The following is a 16872-nucleotide window of genomic DNA, read 5'->3' on the forward strand; positions in this document are numbered from 1 at the left end:
AATTCCAGTAATTCCAGAAAGCAAATTAGGATGGTGCTTTGGGTTGAATGGTGTTTTGCGGAAATACATGTTGATGCCGTAACTCCGGGAACCTGTAAATATGATCATGTTTAGAAATAGGGTTTTTGAAGGTGAAGTCAGGTTAAAAATGTCATACTGGAGGAGGATGGGCCTTACTCCAATGCTGATGCAAGCGTTTCATGGGTCTGGGGAACTGATAGTCCAGGACCCACGTGCGTTCTTGGCTTTGTGCAGGAAAGAACTCGAAGATGAGCCAGCACAGAGTTTCAAGTGAAAGTGAGTTTATTAATGAAGTCGTGAGACAGAGTGGGCTACTCCATGGACAAAGCAGCCCCTGTTTAGTGGGATTTCCTTCCTCTGTTGAATTTCATTTAATTACGGGGAGACAGGGTTTTCTATAAGCTGGGTGGGGATAGTCAGGATCTTCCCAGGAAAGGGGTGGAGATTTCTCAGAGGAGCTCCGTGGGTCATTTTGCGTCCTTAGATGGGCTTTTACGTTTAGTTCAGGGCGATGAGGGGTGTGTTGTTTAGCAGACTAATGTTCAGGCTACGGGTTACCATAGGTGGAATTAGTCACCATGTTGGACTGAGCTGGTCTCTGCCAGTGTTAAGTCGTAAATCCAGCGTGCAGGTCATCTTCCTTGTTAACAGCTCCTGTAGCTTTTATTGATTACGGCTATTTCGTTCACCACACACACTATCTCAGTGTGCTGGAGTCCTTACAGGAGGAAAATTTAGTCACAGGCAGAGGACAGATGGCCACATGAAGACAGAGGCAGAGCTGGAGGCAGGCTGCCACACCTCAAGGGATGGATTGGCGTTTCTTTGAAGAAACTTGGCACAAAGCTTCTCTGGAGAAGCCGCTGTCACCTCAGGCTTTGTAGGGATCTCGCACAAAAAGTGAGGACAAGTAAAGCTCAAATATAAATAAAAACTAAAAACAAAAACAAAGAAAAAGGCGGGAGCATTTGAGATCTTGATTCCCAGCAATTGTTGGTTTGGGCTCAAAAAAACTCATAAAAACTCAAAAAAAAAAAAAAAGAAAAAGAAAAAAATCTCCATGAGCAAATATCAGCATACTCAGTAGACAGCTGCATAAGATCCTTACTAGGTACAAAGTCAAAAAATAAGAAATATTTATTTATTTATTTTAATTTTGTTATTTTTTTCAATATATGGCTTTATGCCCTGGCTGGTGTGGCTCAGTGGATTGAGCACCAGCCTGTGAACCAAAGGGTCGCCAGCTGGATCCCCAGTTAGGGCACACGCCTGGGTTGCAGGCGAGGTCAGGTCCCCAGTAGGGGTGCGCAAGAGGCAACCACACATTGATGTTTCTTTCTCCCTGCCTTCCTTCTCTCTAAAAATAAATAAATAAAATCTTAAAAAAAAACCACAAATCAAATTGAACATCTAAAAATAAAAGTCATAATAATCAATACTAAAAAGTAAATGGACAAGTTAAACATCAGATTAGACAGAATGGAAGACATTATTGGTAAACTAAAAAATAAAATAAAATAAAAAATAAACCTAGCCCTGGCTGGTGTGGCTCAGTGGATTGAGTGCTGGCCTGTGAACCAAAGGGTCGCTGGTTCTATTCCCAGCTAGGGCCCGTGGCTGGGTTGTGGCCTAATCCCTGGTGGGGGTGTGTTGTGTGCAAGAGGCAACTAATCAATGTTTCTTTCACACATTGATGTTTCTCTCCCCCTTTTTCTCCCTCCTTTCCCTCTCTCTAACAAAATAAATAAATTAAACTAAATGGGCAAAGGAGTTAAACAGATATTTCTTTAAAAAGATATACAAATAGCTAATATACATATGAAAATATGCTCAATGTCATTAGTCATTAGGAAATACAAGCCAAATCCACGATGAAATACTACTTCACAACCACTAGGCTAGTGGAAAACTTAGAGCCCGATACATTGCTAGTGGGACTCTAAACTGATGGAGCCACTTTGGAGAAAGAGCTTGGTTCTTCCTCGAAATACTGAACATAGTTACCAGCGTGGCTGGGTGGCTCAGTTGGTTATAGTGTTGTCCCGATATGCCAAGGTTGTGGGTTTCATCTCTGGGCAGGACACATAAAATAATCATCCGATGACTGCATCAGTCAGTGGAACAACAAATCAGTGATTCTCTCCCCTATCCTGTCCCTCTCTAAAATCAATCAATCAATCAATCAATCAAATAAACACAATTACCATATAACCCAGCAATTCCACTCTTACATGCCCAGTATGTTTGTATAAAAACCCGTGCACAAATATTTACACCTGCAGTGTTTGTAGTAGCCAAAGAGACGACACAACCCAAATGTCCATCAGCTGATGCGTGGATGAATAAAATGTAGTATATCTATACAATAGACATAAAAAGAAAGGAAGTTATGATATATGCTACAACACAGATGATGAACCTTGAAAACATTATGCTGAGTGAAAGAAGAGGTGATATACAGGCTTGAGCAAAAGTAGCTTTACCGTTGTTCGTATGGAAAACAATACCATAATTAATTAATAATGTTACAAGAATTCACTGTTTTGTGTACTTACAACTATAAACCTACTTTTGACCCATCCTGTATCGCATAATTAATTTATAGGAGATGTCCAGAATAATATTCCTTTGCATGAAATTTTTAAATTGCACAAAAGATAATATATGTGGACGTAGGTATGTACCTATAGATATGCAGCTTTTCTTTGGGAAGATGCACCAGAAACAGTTACAAGTGGTGGCCTTTGGGGATGACCACCAGAAAACATGTTGGATAGAGCACAGAAATGGGTTGAAGACTTTCTTTTTTATTACTATTGAGATACAATTCACATACAATAAAATTCACTCTCTTAGTGTACAATTGCTGGGTCACATAATAACTCTGTGCTTAATTCCTTGAGGAACTGGCAAACCTTTCTCCAAAGCAGGGACATCACTTACATTCCCACCAGCCATTCACGAAGGTTCCACGTTCTCCACATCCTTGCCTACCCTTGTTATCCTCCATTTCTGTTTTGTTTTCTTATGGCCTCTGGGCCTGACAGTCCATGTGAAGTGACGTTAAATCTTGCCTTTATTTTATTTGCACTGCAGGGTCCACAGGGGTAGAAGACAAGACTTCATTCTCTGCTCACCCTTCTGAGTCAGGAAATCAGCTTTATCCACACTAAAAAGGTCCCCAGAGCTATTTTCAATATTTCAAAAAGCCTGATGCAACCCATACTCCTCCTCTCAAGCACTGTTGCTAGGCTAACTGAAATGTCAAGTGATTTAATTTTGACAAGAATTATTTAAATTAGGTTTAGGCTGCTTAGAGAGAAGAGAATGCAATTCCTTCGGGTTTTATTGCCACCTAGCAGCGCAAACCTGGCACACAGTAAATGTTGAAGTGAATGAATAAATAATTATTAGTTCTCACTTCTCAACCAGAATCTCTTCATAAGCAAAACTTTTTTGAGACAAAATCAAAAGGTGGATTCACGGGTGCAGGCTAATTAATGAAGTCCTTGGTGTGAGGAGTGAGAACCTCCGCCTTTGGGGAACCCAGAAGTATGGCTCTTCCCCCAAAGTCGTTTCCTGGGTGATACTGATGGGGAAGCTTCTCTTCTAAGGCCTCTGCCTTCCCCTGGACCTCTGCTCCCAGCGCTGCCCTGGTCTGGCCCCAGATAGTGTCAACCCCTAGAAGCCCAGTGTCCCACAGCACTGCCCCCCCCCCACCCCCTACTCCATGGCCCTGTTCCCACCCCCTCCCCCATGATCCAACACAGCTTTCTGGGGTCCTAAAATGTGTTAATCTGACATATTCTTGCAGATGTGTAAATAATGCCAATTCGTGTTGGAATCTTCTTCATCCCTATCTACACACCGCTCCACTCCACTGGTGTGAGTTTCCTAGGGCTGCCATAACAAAGGACCACAGACTGGGTGATGGAAACAACAGAAGTTTGTTCTCTCATTGTTCTGGAGGCCCAAGTCCAAAGATGTTGGCTGGGCCATCCTAGGGGAGAATCTTTCCTTGCCTCTTCCAGCTTCTGGGGGCCCCGTGCATTCCTTGGCTTATGGCAGCGTACCTCCAATCTCTGCCTCTGTCTTCACATGCTTCTTCATGTGAGTCTTCCCATGTTTGTTTGTTGCCACTGTAGATTTCCCTTTCTTTTTCCCCTTCGAGCTGTGCTACGCATTCAAAAAATGTTTTTTTAAAAAGGTATTTTGTAATTGGGAAGATTGTTGCATGGTCTAGTTCTTGCAGCACCTGAAATAGAACTCCCGGGGTAGGGAGGAGATGCACAAATAAACACACAACATTCAGTGCTCACAGGTCCACTGAAGTCCTTTATGGATCCCAGAAGATGAGTTGATCAGGTAATGGAATTCCTACTGCTGTTAAGCGGCAGATCTACTCCAGGTAACCTAGAACCTTGACAATCAGAATGTGTCACCCTTAAGAGGGATTTGATGAAGTGAAATTGAGATAGGTAAAAGAAAACAAATTATTCCACCAAGTTAAGCCCTGCCAGAACTACAGCAGTTACCAATAGCCCATTATATATAAAACGATGGTCCAGGAACTACCTTCACTTCTTTTAAGCTTGCTTTGTAGATCTAAAGCCAAGCCATCGATCACAGGACCAACTCAATACCTGCTTGGGAAAGTCCCTTCCTGCATCCCATAAGCACAATCCCAGAATACTTCACTTCGCTGACCTACGAGTATACCTGGACATCAGTGTTCTGAAAAAGAAAAAGCCTGCTAACCTACTCCCTGGTTGGATAACCACAGCAACTTCTGTGTTCCCAAGCAATAAAACCTCTAAGCCCCGCCAAAGAGATGCACAACCTGGGAACCTGTCTCAGTGTTCTTGCCCTCTGCAGAGCCTCAATAAACCTGCCTTTGCTTTTATCAGTGTCCCTGGTCTAAATTCTTTTACAATTAGGAGACAAGAATCCCAACCTGTTCATAAAAACATCAGTGTTAAATCTGTCAAGTAGTCAGGAAGACAGATATTAGAGACGAAGGTTGGTCTTTCTGAGACCTCTGAATCAGTCACCTTTCCTCCAATTCTCCCATAACGTGGGGCTCTAGGGGAAGGCTTGTGCAACATGGTGCTTAGCACATAGTAAGTGCTCAGTAAATATTTGCTTACTAAATGTTGAGTGTGTTAGCTGAGTCATTGCATCACAAGACACCTCCTTGATTTGCTGCAGTAAACGTCCCTCTCTGTTGATGTGCCCCACCTCTAGGCCAGTGTTGGAGGAGTTTGTTAAAACATTGATATGGAGAAATGAAGTGCATTGGGGTCGTGTGCAATGAATAGTCATTTCAGGTTATTAAAAGGAAGCTTCTTATGGAGGGTGGACTTGGGGTTGAATGGTGGAAGAAAAAGTGGCTTCTCCAAAGCTTACATACGACTTGTAAATAGAAATGTCTAGGAACAATTGCAATCTTGCTTCTCTGCAATTGTCATCAGTTTTGGTTCAAATAAACTCATATAAATTCAAAAACTATATCTAATATTTATGAAGCACTTACTATGTACCATTGCTATTCTATGTTCTCTTCATATGTCAATTTATTGAATCTTCCCAATGACCGTAGGAAGTGGACACTTTTATGACCTTGCTTTATGGATGAAGAATGGAGGCATAGAGAAATTCAGTAGCTTTCTAATCAGTGATAGAGCTGGATTCAAACCCAGGTGGTGTATGCCTGCTGTGGGGGCTCAGTTCTTGGACCCCAACTGCTTATGATGGGTACCGGCCTGGACTTCCTGCTTTTCTTTAGACAGGCAGCTCGCTGGGACCATTCGTCCTGCCCCAAATTGTCGCGATCACCAGCCGGCAGTGACTGTGAAACGCTGCGGATGGCTCGTCAACACTCGAGAAAAACATACACTGAGACAACCTAGTCCTGTGGGGAAGTAGGAATGGAATGGCCACTCTCTCTGGTGGGGAGAGTGCCCCGTTCCCCTGCCAGAGAGGCTTTTTATTGGTTTCGTTTGCATAAGAATTCAGGTAAAGGTCATTACTCATTGCTAGGAAGTAAGGATCAAACAATAGATAACAAGGAAGTCTGAGGGCCTATTTTGAGTCAGGGTCAAGGAGCTGTAAAACTTTGAGGAACAAACTTACTTCTTCCTTGGACCCTTATCAGTTAATTGAGAGCATTCTAAACAAAGCATATTTCACAGAATTTTACATGTTCTTTCTTAGGCCTGATCACCCAGGGAACCCGCCCTTTTCAGCACAGAGCTCTACCACCCTGTCATTGTTTCAGGCTTAGGTGGAGCAAGGGAACTAAGGCAACTAAGAGATAGGAGATTTTTCTCCCAGACGATGAGGACTCAGGCTATGTCAAAGCCGAGGGGCGAGGGTCCATCACCCCCTTTTGCTGTAGCCCCCAAAGTCCTTTCTTAGGGGCCTCCATGTGATCGTGCCTGTCTTAGATCATTCCCCCCTTGGGGAATCTTACCCGTCATTGGCTAACTGACCAAGCATTGGGGCTCAGTTATGAATGAAGCAGCAGAAGCAGCAGAAGCAGCAGAAGCAGCAGAAGCAGCGCTCCTGCCAAGGAGATAAGCTTTTGTCTCCTTGCTGGCTTACAAGGTCCAAGGCCACTCCCTCAGCCTTAGCCTAGGCGGGGGTTACAGCTTCTGATACCAGGCAGGGTGGTCCCCAACACCAAATGATGGGCCCGCTTCTCTCCCAGGACAAGTAAATCTTCAGCATCTATTCCAACACTTTTTGTTCCGTTCTAGGCCTCCAAAGTGGTTTAGAAGTGTGAGGCCTACCTCTGGCAACCCAGATAAGTGTGAAATTGCCTTTTTAAAAAATGTATTTAATTTTTTGAAATTGCCTTTTAAATAAAGATTCATCTACAGCCAACAATGCTGCATTTACTTCCACTAGTTTTTCTGGAATCAAGTATTTAAAAAAGCAGCAGATTTTATGTTATTTCATAAATGTGTATCCATTTGCCCTATAGAAAACATAGTGATTAAAGAAAAACTGCATTATTAAAAAAAAAATCAAGCCATGTAGCCCGGGAGTTCAGGAGCTGAGCTACTGTGCCACAGCGCCTCAGCCGGGTACCTCGGTTCCTCCACACAGGGCTGCTTGTCGCCCCACAGAACATGTCTTGTGACGCCACTGAGCCTTGCCTGCGCTCCTCTCAATACCTGAAATGACCGATTCTTTCTCTACCTGTGCACTCTTATTCACCGTTTCAGACTCCGCTGAGATGTTTGGTGCCTCCAGAAACCGGCTCTAGTTTGGACAAAGGCAACAAGGACAAAGAGGAGGGGAGGAATCTATACTCTATGATTAAAAAAAAAGTCAATAGAGTTGATTACATCAAGCCAACAAGGAGACATCCGTGCTGCCTCTTGGCCTGTGGCTCTGGGGTCCGCGCTGTAACCTTGAGTGCCTGTGTGCGTGCGGGCTTGTGCAGATGGGAGCTGGAGTCAGCAGGCTTGAGGAGTTTTAGGAAGCGTTCTTCGCATCCCGATTCCTAGCTGGCCTTCGACTGGGACTGTTTTGTCCCGAAGGGAAACAAATAGTTGGTGGGAAGTCAGCCATGGTCTGCCTACTCAGTATGATTTGGATGGCGACACAGACCCTGCCTGCCCAGAGGTATTTTCCTTTTTGGGTGAAATTCCTGGCTTTTGGGGTAAAGCGTTGTCCCCTGACGGGCACATTTTACAACCATGCACTGAGTACATGCTGTGTGCCAGATCCCGCGCACAACGCGTTCCGTGTTTTGTCTATCTCCGTCTTCACCTTAACCCTAAGAGACAGGTGCTATGACAATTATTACGCATTTTACAGATGAGGAAGTCAGCCTCTGGCAGACAACGGGAACACAGGTCCAAATAAAGGAATGAATGAAACCCGGCAAATCGGGACTCGAGCCCGTGCTCTTAAAGATTCCTCACCTTCCCTCTCACACTTAAGCCTCACGGGTACATATCCTTTCCCCGGGGCTTCCAGAGACCGAAGGGGCCGTCTGCAGGGACAATTCCTTTCTCAGCTGCAGGAGCTACTTCACTAGCGAAGGTGTGAGCGGGGGAGGAAGCGCTCTTTAACGCAAGTTCCCCAAGGATACTAAGTTGGTCCCAGGAGGGAAGGGGAATCGAAGCCAGGCCCGGACTTGCTGGGGTCAAGGGTTGGCTCGCCGCGCCGGATGCCGAGGATCTGAGAGCGCAGGACCCGCGCGCCGGCTCTCAGCCCTCTGCGCAGCCGCCCCTGCTCGCTCGCTCCCTCCCGCCGGTGCCAGCTGCTGCCCCGCAGCTGGCCTTCGGGCCATCGATCAGTCTATCGGGTCCTGGGGCCACTGATCACGAGAGCACTGGCGCCGGGGGCTGCCCGGCGTGGGAGGAAGTGCGAGGGGAACTCCCTGCGGCTGAGCCTGACCCCGGCTGCGGGAGCCGCGCTCTCGTACTCGGCTGACTCAGCCGGAAACGACCGTGCGCAGCCCGTAACGGGAAGGGAGGGGCCTGCCCTCACCTTGACCCTGGAACAGAGGCGAGGTGGCCGGGGCAGTCCCGGCAGACAGACCACAAATGCCAGCATCCCTGCTGGCCCGGCGGGACAGGGCTGGAGGTTTGGAGATGACTGGAGGCCCCTTAGACCGCAGGCCTGCCCCCTCCAGCCCCCCCGCCCCCCCCTCACCTCCAAAACCACCTTATTCTTAGGTTTCAGGAAAGGGCCCTCCCCCCCTTCCCCGGGGCCTGACTTAGACTGTCCTCCACGTGGAAGGGCCTCCAGAAGGCGCTGGTCCCGGAACTCAGTGAGACAGCCGCTTCCCCTCCCTGAGGATGACCAAACCGCAACCCGAGGGGGAACCCTAGGGAGCCCCCAAAGCCTGGGCTAGAATCGTCAACCCCTCAGGGTGGCAGAGTCCAGTCCAGCTCAGGCTCCCGCCACCAGAGGAGTCAGGCTTTCTGTTTGCGTGCGGCTGCTGCAGGGAAGTGAGCGCACAGGAAGGGGGTGAAAGGTCCTTGTCCAGCTAAGCCTCCACTCACCTGCGCCTGTGAGGTCAGCAAACCTGGGCTGGGCAGGGAGGGCCAGAGTGACTGAGTGTTTCCCAAAACTGGGAGGGGAACAGGTCTTGCCCTGGTCACAAGCAGGTTAAAAGCTGAGCAGCCGGCTTGAAGCCTTCAGTGGCTTCTCAGAAGCACTGCCTCCTTGGGGATACTTCTATCCTGGCAAATGTTGCTGATGATAGTTTTTTACAAAGATGGTGGGGTGGTGAGGTTGGTGTTTTAGGTAACTCTGAATCCCAGGGTGGGGATAGGTGTGAGCCTCAGGACTGGCCTGGACTGTCGTGCTCAGGAGCCACAGCGAGATAAACGGTAATGGGAAAAATACAAGAAAAAAGAATGTAAAGTAATTAATAATAATAATAAAAGAAGCCACCACATGCATATTAGCGGGCAAGCAAGCGCGTTGAGATTGGCTGCCGTGACACCACCCAGCCCAACCTCCAGCCTTGCACAACCTGGGGGCTCCGGAGACTAAAATGAAGTAAGCCAGTCAGTCATCTCCTCAACCACGGACAGAGTTCTCTTGTCCAACCCCCAGCTATGACGTAAATACCGTGTTCGCCACCTTTCTCCATCCCTAAGGTTCTGACAGGAGCAGTGAGTCATCTCCAGGTCTCTCAAACTCATGTGGAAGTAAGAATGTCCAAAACTGTAGGGAATTTTTATGAAAATTTATTTGAGACAAACAGAGAATACCCTGGAAGCACCATCTCAATAGACAGAAAAAAAAAAGCTTCCAAGAAATACAGTTGGCAGTTTCTTTGATGCATTTGGCATTAAGGAGGAAACTAAGCAAGGTGAGGATCAGGTTACAGAACAGTGAAGATCTGTGCTCTCTTGAGGGTGGCCATGCTTTAGGAGGGGCCCGAAAGGGGGCATGTCAGAGATGTGTTAGCCTAGATGCGCAGAAACAATGGACAGGGCTTGCTTAAGGCAAAGGTAAACCTTTTACTAAAAAGTTACAGGACTAGGGCGATAAAAAGTTGCTCACCAGGACCTGCCCAGTTAAGATTTGATGATCAGATAAAACTACGAGGATACATAGCGTAGAACTAACTGCTTTTCCGTCCACACTCAGGATGGGTGTAGCGCCACCTTGCTGTCGCCTCACTTCTGACCGACTGACCCTGGTGGCTGAGGCGTTAATACAAGTACCACCTAAGACCAGCACTATCTCACCAGGGCTGCTGAAATGCACAGCATGGGGGGTAGGGGCGTGGGGAAGAGTCAAACCAAGCCTGCCATCCAGGAGGGACTCTAGCCTGGGATCACGAGTCTTAGGAAGGTAGTGTCTAACTGCAGGAGGATAGGGAAGATGGAGGGGGCGGGGGTAGGCCGAGGCTGTTGTAGCATGCAGGCACCCCGCCCCCCCCCCAGCCAGCAAAGGCTCTTTATACATGTAGGAGTTCAGTAAGTAGTAGTTAAATGAAAAACTTTGGCGAAGTTCTGGATCTAAAAGCAGTCATGAGTGTGCCCCAACCTTTTGCACAGTTGTGAAATATGCCTAATTCTCAGAGATTTTGTTTTCCACCCCCGGACCTTTTCCTGTGCTGTCTGTTCTCTACCGAGAATGCTCCCTGCCTCCTTAACTTGGCTGATTCCTTTTCATCATCCTTTACCTTTCAGCTTAGGTGTTGCTTTTTCCAGGAAGTCTTTCTTGACCCTCTGAGTCTGGATTCTGTGCCCCTGTTAGGTGCTCCCATAATGCCTACCCTTCCTTCCTGCATCAGCATGTATCACGTGGGATTTGTGGTTGCCTATGTCCTTCATTAGGCCATAGCCCTTGAGGGCAGTGGCTGCGTTTTGTCCATGTCCATGCCTTTGTGCCTAGCCCACAGTGGACACTCACTAGATATTTATGACATGAACGTGTAAGGGACACTATTGATTCTTTCGCCTCCTCCCCAGAAGCTGACTTTGATTTCAACCACCTGCCGAGTGAGAGACAGTCACCTCTTGCAGAAAGAGATCTATTTTATAAAAGCCTTCAAGCCCCCTAAACTCACATCTAAAGATGAAAACTCAGGCACCTAAGCTGGTGGAGGGCCTTCCTCCTGCAGATGACACCTGGGCCAGGTGGTTATCTGTTCTGGGGCTGATGTTGCTAAGAGTGTGTGTGTGTGTGTGTGTGTGTGTGTGTGTGTGTGCGCGCATGCGTGCTGAGATGAAATGGAGGACATTTTTCCGGTCCTTTCATTCCTTCGTCCGGCAGCATTAGGTATGGTGATGTAATGAGCCGCTGGAAGGTGTGTGTGTGGGGGGTGACCGTGGAGTCTGCACAGCACCACGGGGCCGGCAGAGGATGCGTCAACAGCAGCAGCTATGCAGGCGGGGTAGGTGGAGAGAGGAGAGTGAGTCCAAGAATTTATTTTATTTGCCTCATTGTCCTCTCATTTTATTTTATGCCAATTTAATCAACCAAGATGGTGAAATTATAGGGGGGTAGGTATGTATAAATAATGTGCTTGAGGTTGAAGACTGGGCATACACAGATGGTTAGATAGTGTGTGTGTGTGTGTGTGTGTGTGTGTGTTTCACACCTCCATGGGCAGTCGCGTGTCCCTACGACATCTTTGGGTCAATCATGCAAGTGAGGAGGGGAGACAGGGAAAGAACAAACACGTGCTGAGTGCGGATCTTATGATTTTTATCTCGTCTAACCCTCGCAACAGCTCTGTAGTACAGATTTTACTACCCCTGTTTTACAGACGAGGAAACTGAGAGTCAGGGACCGTGTATAACTTGCTAAAGGACATTGTAACAATTTGTGGTCCTGATAGGAAAGTCCACTTTATCTCTGCTCTATCAGTGCTGGATGACCCCTAACTCGATGTTTAGGGTTTAGCATCGAGGACAGGGCCCAGAAGAAAAGCCCCGGCTGATCCCAGTTAAGAGGGATGGTTGGTTAGGGGCTCAGGCTCAGGTCAGACTGACCAGATTCAAACCTTCCTGCTTCTGCTTTCTGTGTGACCTTGGCATTGGAGTGGTGCCCTTAGTGCTTCAGCGCCTTTTTAAAAAAAAATGCCATAAACTTCCCTTTATTAAGTAACCTGGTCCAGACAACAAGTATTTATGTCCTAACAACATAGCCATTTGTAAAAACAATACACATAAACTGAAAGAAAAAATATTTTAATTCTATTTAAGTTACCACAATTAAGTTAACACAATTAGATTACCACAGTAATGAACAGGAAATCTGTGACTGTTGGGCACTGCGTTACTTTCTCAGCTCTGGAATCAGATAGAGCACCACCACACGCATTTCCTCTTCCACAATCGATGTTGGTGGAAAAACCCAATTTCGCAAAGTCATGACATCACTGATGGGACTGTAGCACCATCTACTGTAGAAAAGGGGAACTGCCTTGAGCGAGCAGCTCACAATGTCTGGTGTCATTTCCCCGAAAATTTACAAATACACTGTGGACCCCCACTGTGGCAACTCGGAACATCTTGTTGCACAGTTTGGGAATTGTGGTATCAGTTGGGAAGTGTACTTACCCTTCCTGCACCTTGGTTTCCTCACCTGAGACATGGGGATAATGCTACCTAGCTGATGGGATGGTAATGAAGTTTAAATGAGGTGTTTGTAAAGTACCCACACAATAGCGCTTGACACTGTATATTAGAACCCCCTGGAGAGTTAATAAAAACCACAAATTCCTGAAACCCTACTTACAGATTCCCTTGTAATTGGTTTGTGTGGGGCTCCAGCATGGGAATTACTTTTTTAAGTACCCCAGGGGATTTTAATGTGTAGCCAGGGCTGAAAATCACTGACCCAAAATTTCAAAAATTTTCAAAATTTTGAAAAAGCAATTTCAAAAATTACTTTTTGAAAATAAAAGTAATGATTTATTATGGTTAGGCAGAAAGAACACAACTATGGGTGCCCAGAGGCCTGGATTCCAGAACATTTTTCCACTTACCGGCTGTTTGATCCTGGGCAAATCACTTGCTGTCTCTTAACCTGTATTCTTCCATGTAAAATGAGGATAACGTCTGTCCAGCCTTAATTCACGGGGTTATTACCATGACGTGAAATAATGTGTATGAAACGGCTCTTTAAATTGCATGCATTGTTGGGAAGGAAAAGATGTGGTCTCTTTCCTCAAAGAGTAACAATAGCCCAGAACACTTTAGGGCCACTGCCCCCAGCTGGTCTGTACACCGTGGGGAGACCCTCGCACTCACGGCTGAAGAAGATGTAAAGAGGTGGCCTGGATTCATCCAAGGCCCCTTCTTCTCAGCTGTGGCTCTCAAATAGCCCGCCCTCCTACGCAGCCACTGCAGTACTGGAGATTACCAGAAGGGGGCAGCCTTGCCTCAGACCCAGACCCGAGTTTGCAATAGCCACCCAAGCCAATCTGTTTTGAGAAAGTTTATGTGAATGTTTCCAGATTTTGCGTTTTGATTAGCCACCGTATTATAATACATAAAGGAATTACAAACTCAAGAATTAAAACCACAATGTGAAACTGTAAAAGAAATGAAAGCTTATTTCACTTGCTTAAGGCTCTTTGTCTGTAGACCTTAGCAAAAAGTTGTTTAGATTTCTGTTGTAATCATCATTTGGACTTTTGATGATTATATCTATATTCATGCTGGGCTTACATTTCATCCATGCAAGTTAAGTATGCATATGTAATAAAAACAATAACAGTGCACTAGTTTTAACCAATTAACAATAACGCTTCATCTTTTCACTCTAAATTAGTCCAAGGTCAAAGGAAACTAAGTCCCAGACCTCCAAAACTAGCTCTGCAGAGTTTGATGAAAGTGCACAGGGCTTCTATTTAGCTCCAAGGATCACAATGATAGCTACCATTTAGTAAGAAACTTCTATGTGCCAGATGCGTCATTTACAAACTGCTACTCTTCATAGCACACTAATAGAGGTCATAGCCATCCTCATTTCCCGAATGAAGGAACAACCCAGAGCTCTGGCAAGGTAGCTCAGTTGGTTGCAGGTTCGATCCTTGGTCAGGGCACATACAAGAAGCAACCAACGAATGCAGAAATATAAGTGGAACCACAGATTGATGCTTTGATGTCTCTCTCCCCCACCAACCCCCTTCCTTTTTCTCTCTAAATTAAAATACATAAAGAAATAAAGAAAAGAAATAACTCAGAGAATTTCTGTCCCTGGTCACACAGCTGATATAGGGGAGCTGAAATTCCCAGCTGGGCCTTCTGTCTGCTGAGCTCATGGTAACTCATGATAGCACTCAGTTGTTCTAGTTCCCAGAGCTTTGGCTTGGAGACCCTCTGAAGTCTAGTCGAAGGCCTTAGGCAGGACTGTTGAGAGTAGGTGCCCTTGCCCACAGCTCCCTGCTCTGTCCTGCAGGAGCTGCCCTAGAACATGACGGCCCTGAGGCTCAGGGGTTACCTGGCACCCACTCCCAGAATGAAGGGCCACAGTCACACATCAAAAGGGACTGGGGCAGGGCTGGGATGTCAATATGAATCCTAGGAATGAAGTAAGGGGCAGGGTCTTGAATTTTCAGTCTATTTCGGGACCTTAATGGAAATTATATTTATAAGCAGTGTAGGCTCTTCCTGAGTTCAGGAAATAGGGCAGCTGGAGGGTCTGTCTATATAGTTGCAGGGCCTCTGCACACAGCCAAGGCTTTCTGTGGCTACTGGCAAGAGGGTGTTGAAAATCCTGGGTGGTACTAATCTTTAAAATAATGCAATGTGCCCTGGCTGGTATGGCTCAGTGGATTGAGTGCCGGCCTGGGAACCAAAGGATCTCCAGTTCGATTCCTAGTCAGGGCATGTGCCTGGGTTGCAGCCAGGTCCCCAGTAGGGAGCGAACAAGAGGAACCACACGTTGATGTTTTTCTCCCTCTCTTTCTCCTTCCTTTCTCCTCTCTCTAGAAATAAATAGACATCTTAAAAAAAAAAAAAGAATAATGCAATGCTTTGTATGAACCCCTTTTCACTTCATGTTGCCCTGCACCTTCTAAGAAATCAACAATTACCTGTAATGCATACGGTAGGTATTACAGTTGTTCTCCAACTTGTTCCCCCTCTCTATCTTCTGGCCCATTTAGGATTACGCTACTTGGTGGCTGGTGACTGGGTGTGGCCATCGACTGGGTGTGGCCAGTGGGATGGAAGTGAGAGTCATAGCGCCCCTTTCAGGCTGGAACATGTCATTGTGCTGTGGCGGTTCTGAGCCCTCTTCCCCGCTGTCACAGCAAGTGGCCACACTCCAGCTGGTGGCTGCTCCATTGGCCTGGGTTTGGGGTGAGGAGAACACAGAGCAGGGTCCGCATCTGACTCACAATGGATATGCAGGATACATGACAACGAGACTTTGGTATTTAAAGTCATCGTGAGTTGGGTTACAGTGATGCAGCCTAGACTGTTTTTACTGGTAGAGTGTGTTTACTAACGACGCATCACTCTGCCACGACTCAAGGTGGAGCAAATGAGTTGTTTTTTGTTGTTTCATTTTGTTTTTAGTGGTTGATGATCTCTGAATTTTTTATTGGCCTCCTGTCCCCAAGGGGTGCCCCATTCTGCTGCCTCAGTGCCTCAGAACTTAGGTGTCGTTGACCCCAGACACCAGTTTGCCATTGCCAGCCCCAAATCCTGTGGGTGGTGGCCTTTTGGACGGACTGCAGAGAGTTGTGGTTGCCTAGGGCATCAATGCGATCGAAGTCCTCCCCTTCTTCCAGCAGGTGGAGGTGGCGATCTCAGCCACCAACCTGACCTCCTCTCATACTCCTGGGCCTGGTGCTGCCCTCTCCCCAGCTCGGGCTCCAGGGGCAGCAGGATCCCATTGAGCTGTTCCATTGGCCTGGCGCATTCTGAGCCAGCTCGTCATCCTGGGCCCAGATGTCCACATGATCTTGCCGAGGTCCTGAGACTTGGGGGCACCCAACTCCACGGTCAACCCGGAGGTGGCAATCTGGTTTTGTAGACTATTTACTTTCTCCTCCTGGTTCTTCTTCATGAAGACCAGCTCCTCCTTGAGAGCCTTGATCTCTGTCTCCAGCTGTAGCTGAGTGTTATTGATGTCATCAGCGACCTTTTGGAGCTCATTGATGCCACTCTTCACAGACTGGAGCAAGGCCAGCTCCGTCTCATACTTGACTCTGAAGTCACCTGTAGTAAGATGGGCACTGTCAGTCTGCAGAACAAAGCAGGCACTGTCCACAGAACTTGTAAAGATCTGAGACCTCAGGCCCTAGATTGCCTTGAGATAATGCCCCCAGTCTGACCAGGGTCCCTTCTTCTCCCTGTGTTCCCGAGTTTTGCTCTCCAGTTGCCGATTATCAGCCTCCAAGCTCCTGAGCTTCTCCAGATGAGAGGCTAGATGCTCATTCAGGCATTCTATAGTTTCCTTCTCTCCTGGATTTCCCCCATGCCCACCAGACCCCCAGCCATCCTCGAAGCCAGGCCCCTGAACCACAACTGCCCTAGATGCTGGTGGAGTGGGACACAGAGATCTGGGAGCTCAAGCCTGCATAGATGCTGACCACGCTGCTGGCTGGCCAGGCCCGGCGGCTGGGCGACTGCATGGAGCCCAGAGTCCAATGGTTGGTGGTGAACCTGGAGCAGATGCCGCAGCTCATGTTGTTGGGGTGGCAGTGGAGAACCTGGAGCGGGTACTAAATTCATGCTGTGGGGAGGAAGGCGAGATGCCAAGCCTCGGGTTTGGGCCACTGGAGTAAATGAATTGTTTGAGGAGCAGTATGTGCAGAATGACAGATAAATGGATTTTGGAGACAGACGGGCGACAATGAAATATTAGCTCTGCTACTCACCAGATGTGTGATTTTTAAACAAGTTT

General features: G+C 47.0%; 1 pseudogene; it reads right to left on the bottom strand.

Annotated features, from left to right (window-relative positions):
* Positions 1 to 15772: 15772 nt before the first annotated feature.
* Positions 15773 to 16654, bottom strand: LOC123829720 (annotated as a pseudogene).
* Between the last annotated feature and the right edge of the window lie 218 nt (positions 16655 to 16872).

The sequence above is a fragment of the Phyllostomus hastatus genome, unplaced genomic scaffold (genome assembly GCF_019186645.2).
Source record: "Phyllostomus hastatus isolate PE091 unplaced genomic scaffold, TTU_PhHast_1.1 phas_scaffold_114, whole genome shotgun sequence".
Lineage (NCBI taxonomy): Eukaryota > Metazoa > Chordata > Mammalia > Chiroptera > Phyllostomidae > Phyllostomus > Phyllostomus hastatus.